Source organism: Octodon degus, unplaced genomic scaffold (assembly GCF_000260255.1).
Source record: "Octodon degus isolate 3935 unplaced genomic scaffold, OctDeg1.0 scaffold00007, whole genome shotgun sequence".
In the NCBI taxonomy this organism is placed as follows: domain Eukaryota; kingdom Metazoa; phylum Chordata; class Mammalia; order Rodentia; family Octodontidae; genus Octodon; species Octodon degus.
This window is the reverse complement of record NW_004524583.1, coordinates 4,572,928-4,581,668: the sequence shown is the minus strand read 5'-3', so window position 1 is coordinate 4,581,668 and position 8,741 is coordinate 4,572,928. Positions and strand designations below refer to the sequence as shown.

General features: G+C 38.2%; 1 pseudogene; it reads left to right on the top strand.

Moving 5' to 3' along the window:
* Positions 1-8,741, top strand: part of LOC101562771 — a 17,782-nt pseudogene that overhangs the window by 8,720 nt on the left and 321 nt on the right.

Here is an 8,741-nt window from a genome sequence, read left to right as displayed (position 1 = left end):
TTCCTGGAAGTCCTTGTTTTTCATTTAAAGTGCCAGATTTTCCTTTGGCATTAATTTTTTACAAAATGATAATTTTAGTGGCTATATAATATTCAATTTAATGGATGAAACTCAATTCATTTAACCAGTCCCATATCATTGAATAGGTTATTTCTAATTTTCACTATTATTTATTTTCCAAAATTTTGTGTACATAAATCTTTGTCCATATAATTAATTTTTTACTTTGGAAACTATTCCCATGAAGGATTTTTTTTTAAATGTGAAATGCCTCTTTAACCACTTATCTTTTATAAAAAGGGATTTTTAGCTATGGCCCTGTATAGGTGGCATTTGTAAGGAAAGTCAGTAAAATTACCTTTGTACAAAAGAAGTGCAGTGGTTACTTTAGCTGAGAGTGACTTTTTAATATAATAAAATAAATTAGAAAAATTCAATTGTCATAATAACTAAAACACCCTAATATATCTAGAAATTGCATTTTTTTTTCTTTAGGTTATCCAGCTCTTGGTAGCTACAGCTATAACATAGAAGAGACTTCTGAACAGGCCAAGTAAATGAAGGATCCATGGGGTCCGTGGCTTGGGGTTCTTCTGTGGCAAAGGGGTTGAGTGTGTCAGTCTGTGGCTGGCTCACAGGTGTTCTTTAGGACTTACCGCGGATGAATTGCTGCCACATTAGGTAGCACTATCGATGTACTGTCTAGAGAAACAGTGATTGAATCAGTGCTCTGCGGCATGCACTGAGGAAGTAACAGCATCTTGAAGCAGGTTTGGGCAGGTCAGCAGGATGTTTGAGAGAAAGAAATTTTGATCAAGGGGCTCTTTGGAGAGGAGGAAGTCAGTGTGTGGTTAGGCTTTGCACAGAGGGTGGACTTGTCAGAGGCCCGTGCTGCAAAGAATGTAGGGACACAGTTGGTAGAAAAATGTTTGCACACTCTTTATACAGAACACAGAGCATTTTACCCTGGATGCTAAAGAAAAGATGGTGGACTTTTATTAGTGTGTCTGTTTTTATGGAGGAGATAGGGACAATTGGAAACTCAAAGCTTACTAATTGGACCTTAGTAAATCATTCTCAATTAAAAAAAAAAGAGGATAGCTAAATGAAATTAGGCAATAGTTGGACATTTGCTCAGAAAAGAAAGGAGAAGAGAACTGGGGACCCTGCCAGTGATTCCCTTTACAATGCTCAATGAATATTTATAGAGTGAATAAATGAAAATAAAAGTCTTAAGTAAATGAAGAGCCCAAGGAGACTAAGACAAAGTTGTTAGCTTTATCCCCCAGCTTAGAAAGACATGTCACTATGCCAGTGTGTCTTTCCAGTTAATTCTTGCTAGAATATGTCTTTAGTCAAGGTACCTATTGTAAGTATCTCTTTACTAAACGTTTTCTTTTAATCTGTGGCTGTCAATTTCTTTCCTGAATGTCAGAATGGGATCAAAGCCACAGAAGAGTGTATCTGAGCCCTGTGGGTTATGCTGCCCTCTTAAGGAAGATAAAGTGACAGGTTATATAGTACTTATCTATGTCACTTGTTGGGAACTCTTCATTCTGAAGCAGGGGAGATCTACCACTGGTTATTTGTGATTCTCTTTCAAAACTGCCTTTGCATTAGGTGAGAGTGTCTGACACAGGCAAAATGTGGTGTTAGTTCTCCCAAAAGAAGGAGCTAGACGTTTTTCAACCTCTGTACTAACACACTCTGTTAGATCAATTTCCTAGCTGGGGACTCTATCCTAGCAACTTCCTCTTTTATGCAATATAACACTGTCTTTGTTTCATTAGAGATATTTTTTCACAGCCACTGTAGGATCATGTATTGTGTGATGCCCAACAGGTGGCAGATAATTTGCCCCACAGAGACTGTGACCACTCTTCACTCATGCCTGAGGACATGGCAGATTCTTATTAATTTCACTGAATCAATGGTCAGAATTACAATAGACTTTGTGAATACTGAAGACGCAAAGCTCAGATCAGGAAAATAATCAGTTTGGTCATATTCTTCAAAACTTACCAAGGGTGGAATCAATCTTTCTCACTTATAAGACTGAAAAAAAATAATAACGATTGGAACCTTATGTCTCGTTAAGCTCTTTCATTCCTAAGAGCTTAAAGTAACTGTAGACCTACATCTCATTTATTTTCACAATATCCCTGTGGAGCCAGAGGCCAGTTTTTTCTTTCACTGTCTGTGCTACTCAGAGGAAAGGCAATGCCCTGAGAACTCAAGTGACTTGCATTCAAGGTCAAACATTGAGTCAATTTGTAAAGTGAAATGCTTGATTTCAGGTGTTATGACGCCACACTGAGTGGCTACTTTAAAACTGTAGTACTTAGGTAAGAGAACTCAAAGTATATGATAAAGGCATACAATGTCATAACATGCCAAGGTTCAGGACTCTAAATGTTCTTTATTTCTTAGATTTAAACACATACTTTTGATGACTCAACAATACTTAATGCTGTGAACTGTTCTCACTCCCTAAGCCAGAGGCACAGGGATCATTATTCTGTATTTAGCTTGGAATGATGCCTTGGAATCAGAGTTCCTAAATAGCACTAATGATTTCACATTTTTCAGGAAGAAGGAAAGACTTTGACGATGGTATATGGTGATATTCATTAAATTGTGTAATAGGATGGTTTCTGTAACAAATTGTATGGTGGGTGAACAAAATCTAAATTCATACACATGTGATGTTGGAGCAGGGTCCCGTCTGACCGTATAGCAGTACAAATTAGAAAATGTGCTTTTTTCCCCCTCCCAGGTAGATTCAGCCTTAAGCCAGGTTGCAAAGGTTGGTGAGCTATCCTTGACTGGATTTCAGATGTATTTATCCATTCTACCAGACAGAAGCTCTTCGTGGCCATTTTGGTGCAGAATAATAGTAGGCCAATATACACCACTAGCTCCAATAAGCTTCCTAATGAGGCATGTGGTATTATTTTAGGAATTTTGTACCTTTTAGGCTTTGTACCAATTGCCTGACTTCAACTCCCAAGGCAATCTCTTATTACTTGTTTGACCTTGGCCATCTCTATGTTTATTAAATTGTTTCATTTGTAAAATGGAAGCAATAATTATTTCCTCATTGGGTGTGGATATGTTAAGTGAGTTAATGTTTAAAAGTATTACAGTGTCTGGCTCAGAGACAATACTTGCTGTAAATAAGTTATTTTATTAGTCCAGTTTTCAGATGAAGAAACCAGGGCTCCTGGAAATTAGAGATCAAAGTCACTCAGACATTAAAGCATTCAGCTGAGAAGAACCATTATTGTAGCCAGCTTTTTCATTTGGATAAACCAAATGCTTTATACTGTAATGACTCACAGGCAAAGGATAAGTAAGAGAGAAATCCTGTTAAAATATTTTAAAAGTAGACTGAGATGAAACAATTGGCACATGGAAATTTCTTGCCTGCACTGCAGGCAAGGGCATTGGTGGCAGGTACTTTGAACCACTATATCCTGCTGAAAGCGCAATAGTTTTGGATAGCAGGCAGAGAAGGGATTAAAACAATTCTCTTTCTCCTCAGCACAATTGTGGCTTTCCCTTGACCCAATAATTCTTGGAAATGTCCAAATCATGGTCTTATCATAACATATTCAGGAAAACTTATCTAGTAGAAAATGCTACATAACAAATGTTAAACGATGCCATTTGGCAATGAGAATTCCAAGCCGATCTCAGCCTACTAAACCCAGCTTACTTTATCCTATGAGAACAAATGGGATCTAGATAGGTTTTTTTGAGGCATGGAGACATATTTGACTTTGTGCATTTTCTTCACATCTATGGCAGATACTGTACACTAGAAATAACTAGGAAGTTCTTCCTGTCATTGTTTCAGGCTGACCACTTGCTCTGCCCACTACATTTGTTTCTCTGCTGGGTCCACCTTGACTCTGGATTTTCACCTCTGTTCTCTATGTGTCTCACCTACGGGAGGCTTGAGGCCACGTATCCGTGGGATATTTAATATGCCCTTGACTTAAGACCATCATACATGTAAATGCCCTTTAGTGTGATCAAAGGGAGGGGGGCTTAACTGCTGTGTGAGGTGGTGGGGCACATTCGTGCTCTTGAAGTCTTGCCCGAGCCACTTGTTTGACTCTCCATGGTGTCTTCTTTGTAACCATTTGGCTCTCCAGTTCCTGTGTCTCTTTTGATTATGGCCTTATGTATTTATATTTTAACAAATAATAATTATCTTTAGTCTTTCTGGGTCACTCAGCATAAGAATTATATGTACAGACATAGATAATCCAGTAGATTCTAGGCTCTCTGCTAGAAATTGGTGACAGTTAGAAGCCTGTATATATTGATAAAAGCGAAGAGCGAATTAATGGATCGTACTGAGTGATCTTGAATGGAGAGGCCCTTTCACATGAAAGGTTACAGGAAGACAAATAATTGAATAAATATTTATTTGTACATGTACAGTTCTCAGAAATACAGCTGCAAGTTACTACCTTCTTAGGCCAAATAGCAGTACTTCAGCACTTGATAACTTGCAAATTTGTAGGTGCAGAAACTGTTTGTGGCTTAATTGAAATTCTCCAGCTTCAGTAGTCAGAACTAAATATTATTCTGAGAAGGAGCTCTGATGTCCCCATGGTAACAGGGCTCCATTCATGGGATAATATCACACCACTGTCCTTGTCTGAGAACCCCTGGGAATTTCAGGTATAGACGGAAATACTGTTAAAGGCAAATTAGACATATCTATTCTGTATAATTATGTGCATATGTATAGATGTGCTTAATTTAGCCACACATTTCATTTAGTACCATTTATCATTAGGCTTTTTAATGACTCAAATTTTGAGCACGGGTATAGCTCAACATGCTTAAAGAAGAACTCATCTAAAATTTTGAATAAATATACACCATTAATGTTATGGAAAAGAAAAAATCAATCCCTTACTCATATGTAGTACTTATTACACTTAGTGACAGAAGTGTTAATTCTTAGCACAATCTGTGAAATGGGTAAGTACACTGTGCCTCTGGACATGCAAAGCCTAACTCAGACTAGCGTTGTGCCTAGAGGAGAGTATTTTGAAATTAAGGAAAGGAAATGTGCAGGCAATCTTATTGAAGTTCATTCACAGTTTTATTTTTTGGTACTGGGAATTGAACTCAGGACCTCACACTTGCAATTCACATGTTTTTAATGTCTTTTGATCCTGGATACAAAACAATCACACACACACGTGCACACACATGCACACATGTGTACATACACAAGCACATATGTGTGTGCGCATACACACACACACATACACACACACACACTGGTCAAAATATTTAAATCATTTAAAATATTTTTTTCAATTCTTCTAAACTCTTTGCACACTGTCTGGAAAAGGAAAAATGATTTTTTTAAAATAAAGAAAGTAAATAGGATGGTGACTAGATTTAAGAACAGATTTGATTCATCATTAGCAAAATCCTTCTGCTTAGTTTTTGAATGGCTTCTGTTTTGTGTTGTACAATGCAGAAAAGATGCTAGACAGAATTGATTAACTTTGAAAATGCAGAAAAAAATGACAAGGTAAAAGGCTGGTTAGCTATGAAGTTTCTCATGAATAATGCAAACGATAAAACTTGTAAGAAAATGCCAACAATTTGCATAGGTTGTGTTGCAGGAACTACCGTGACCAAGTGTTTACACTGGCCAGGGGGATGCTCAAAACTGACTTTTCACTCCATGGTGTTTTGAAAAGTTCTAGCCATACTTTCCACCTTTCCTTGGAATTATTAAAGATGCAAAGCTGAATGTTTTTGCCTTTGTTTATGACATTGAGTGTAACTGAATTATTTTAACTGAAAATGTAATGGTGGTTTCCTAAGTAATAACACTGTCTCTTCATTGGCACTAATATTTTAGTTATGAGAAAAATTGTTACATTTTCTACATTTCAAATTACTCTAAAGCAGTGGTCTCCTCAAAATGTTCCTGAGGGCTAGGTGAACAAAATCGACAATGATCAAAAATAACTTGGTATGTCTTTTAAATCCCATGCAAATGTAGGTAAAATTCTTCTCCATCCAAATGGAAAAGAAAAATTGAAATGGAAAGCTAGCTCTGGAAGGAAACTTAGAGCACTTAATGTTCAATGTTTTCACTTTTGGGTCGGCTAGATAGTTCAGCAGATTAAAGAGTCTGCTTAGGCAGACACAGGGGCTGGGGTTCGCTCCCCAGGCCTGCCATGTGGCTTCATCCCTGGGGTGCACCAAGATGGTAAATGAGACTGGGCATGGTGGGCATGCCTGAAATCCCAGTGTTTGGGAGGCTGGAAACAGGAGGATCACTATGAGTCTGATCTGTGTAGTGAGACTCTCTAGACACTGTACTAAATAAAAATTTTTTTTTCACTTTCTAAGATAAATAAACTAAACCATTCCACTAAGTTAGCAGTAGAATCTGAATAAGAACCAGAAATCCCAGCTACTAGTTCGTTGCTAACTGTCTTAGTTACTTTTCTCTTATTGCTGGGACAAAATATCTGATGCCGAAATTAAGGAAAGAAAGGTTTATTTAGCTCACAGGTTGTGGAAGTTTCAGTCCTTAATCTGCTGGCTGCAAGGTTGGGTGGTGCATGGCGGAGGGCAGCCTCTCGTGGTAGAAGGCACCAAAAGCAACAAAAGTCAAAAGAGCCTTGTGTAGTATGCAGGCTATGTGCTCTAGGGGTGGCTACAGCACTTACATCAGTAATCCCAGCAATAGAACCAGCCACAAACTCTAGATTCAGTTGCTTCTGCAAAGCCCACCCCTGTGACTGCATGAGGCTTTGGGGGGACATTCAGACACAAATCATTGCACTAACTAATGAATGTAAATGTATAATATACATGTGTACATTCTCATAATAAATAATGCAGATTCCTACATGTTAGAACTATTCCATGTAGCACTACACACACACACACACACACACATATATATATATATATATATATATATATATATATATATATATACTTTTGCAAACAAAGGTGGTCTGAGAACCACCACTACTGCCATCACAACCAGCTTGTTTAAGATGCAAGACCTCTGTTGCAAACCCACTGAATCTGAACCTTTATCCAAAGAGTCCTCAGATAATCTGTATATATTATTTGAGAATCATTGTCTTTATTTTCTATAATAATGAAGTATAGTTACTCAAAGCCCAAAGGTAACCCAAAGTAGTTGTATTTCTTTCCTTCACTGAACTTTAGAGGTACTTTATGTTACTTTAAAGTGAAATAAAATTAGATTTTTTCACTTCCATTCCATTCTTCTCTTTTAGTAGATGAGTGCCTTCAGTTCAGATTTTGCTGTTTTGTGTTGAAGCAAGAGTGGCTAATATGTATGTCATATTTTCTGCTTCCCCAAAATGTGCTAAGTATTTGGCACCCATTTTTTCTTTTAGTCCACTCAAAAATGGTGTGAGGTTATGGTGATCATAATGTCCACTTTATAGAATGGTGGTCAGACAGAAAGAAGTCAAGTTAGTCTCCATGTCTCAGAAACTGGCCCTGAATCCATAGTTCGTCATTCCAGAGTATAGACATCAACTGTAGTGCACATTGATTATGCAATTCAAAGTTCTGATTTGCTCTTTCCCAAAGATTTACACAGTAAAATTATGCAGTAAAACTAAATTATCTTACCAAGTAAAAAGCAGAAGTCAAACTTAACGTAATGTCCGGTTAATAGTGGACACTTAAGGCTTGAGAGATAGCTCAGCAGACTAAGCACCTGCTTGGGCAATCAGAAGGACCAGGGTTGGATCCCTAATCCCCAGCACCACATGACATGCTGGCCCCACCCCAGGTGTGCTGAGCCGGCCACCGAGGGCAGGTGTGGTGGCACACGCCTGCAATCCCAGTGTGGGGGAGGCTGCAAATAGGAGGATCACTATGAGTTTGAGCTGTGTAGTGAGACCCTATACCAAATACATAAATTAAAAAAGTGGATATGTGAAGAATATTTGTTGAAGGAATAGAGAAAAGAACATAAAAGCCTAAGTTGTTTTAATGTATAGTTGACACTGCATAACACCAAAAAGAAATATCTAACAGAACAGATATTTCCTGTCTTGAGACACTGGCATTTCCTTGCCGTCACTAATCCCTCTGCCTCCATCCCTCTGCCTCCTTTCAGTTTTTCTTTACTTGTAACCTATGTGTTATTGAAGATACCTCACAGTTCTGCTAAATTTCCAGTTCTTACTCTCATGTCCTATTGTAATCTACCTGGAGGACAAAGTCAGCATTTTCTTGGAAGCCCTGAGCTACTATTTTTGGGATTCTGAGAAAGCCCCATTGACTTGTATTCCTCTCTATCTCCTGGGAATTTTAGAACCAAAGCATCAGGACTTAGCTTAGGATTTTATGATTTCAGACCTTTGTGCATTAATGTCAGTGATAGATCACAAACTGATCTCTGGGGAGGGAAAAAATGTGGTTGTGAATGCTCAGAGTCTAAGAGGGATGGGGACGGAAGAAAAACACAGGCTGAATCAAGTGAGAGGTCATGAGGAGAATATGGAAGATTAGGGACTTTTGAGCAGTGCTAGCTCAGCCAGGGCTAGGTACAAGGAGCCAGTGCGGATCCTGAGCACCAGCTGCCTTGAGTGGACTTGGAATAAGAAGGTGAGGACTGCACCCTTCCTGGGGCTTGTTTCCAAATCTATAAAGTGACTGATTGCCTTTTAAAAAATATACTTTTATTTCACATT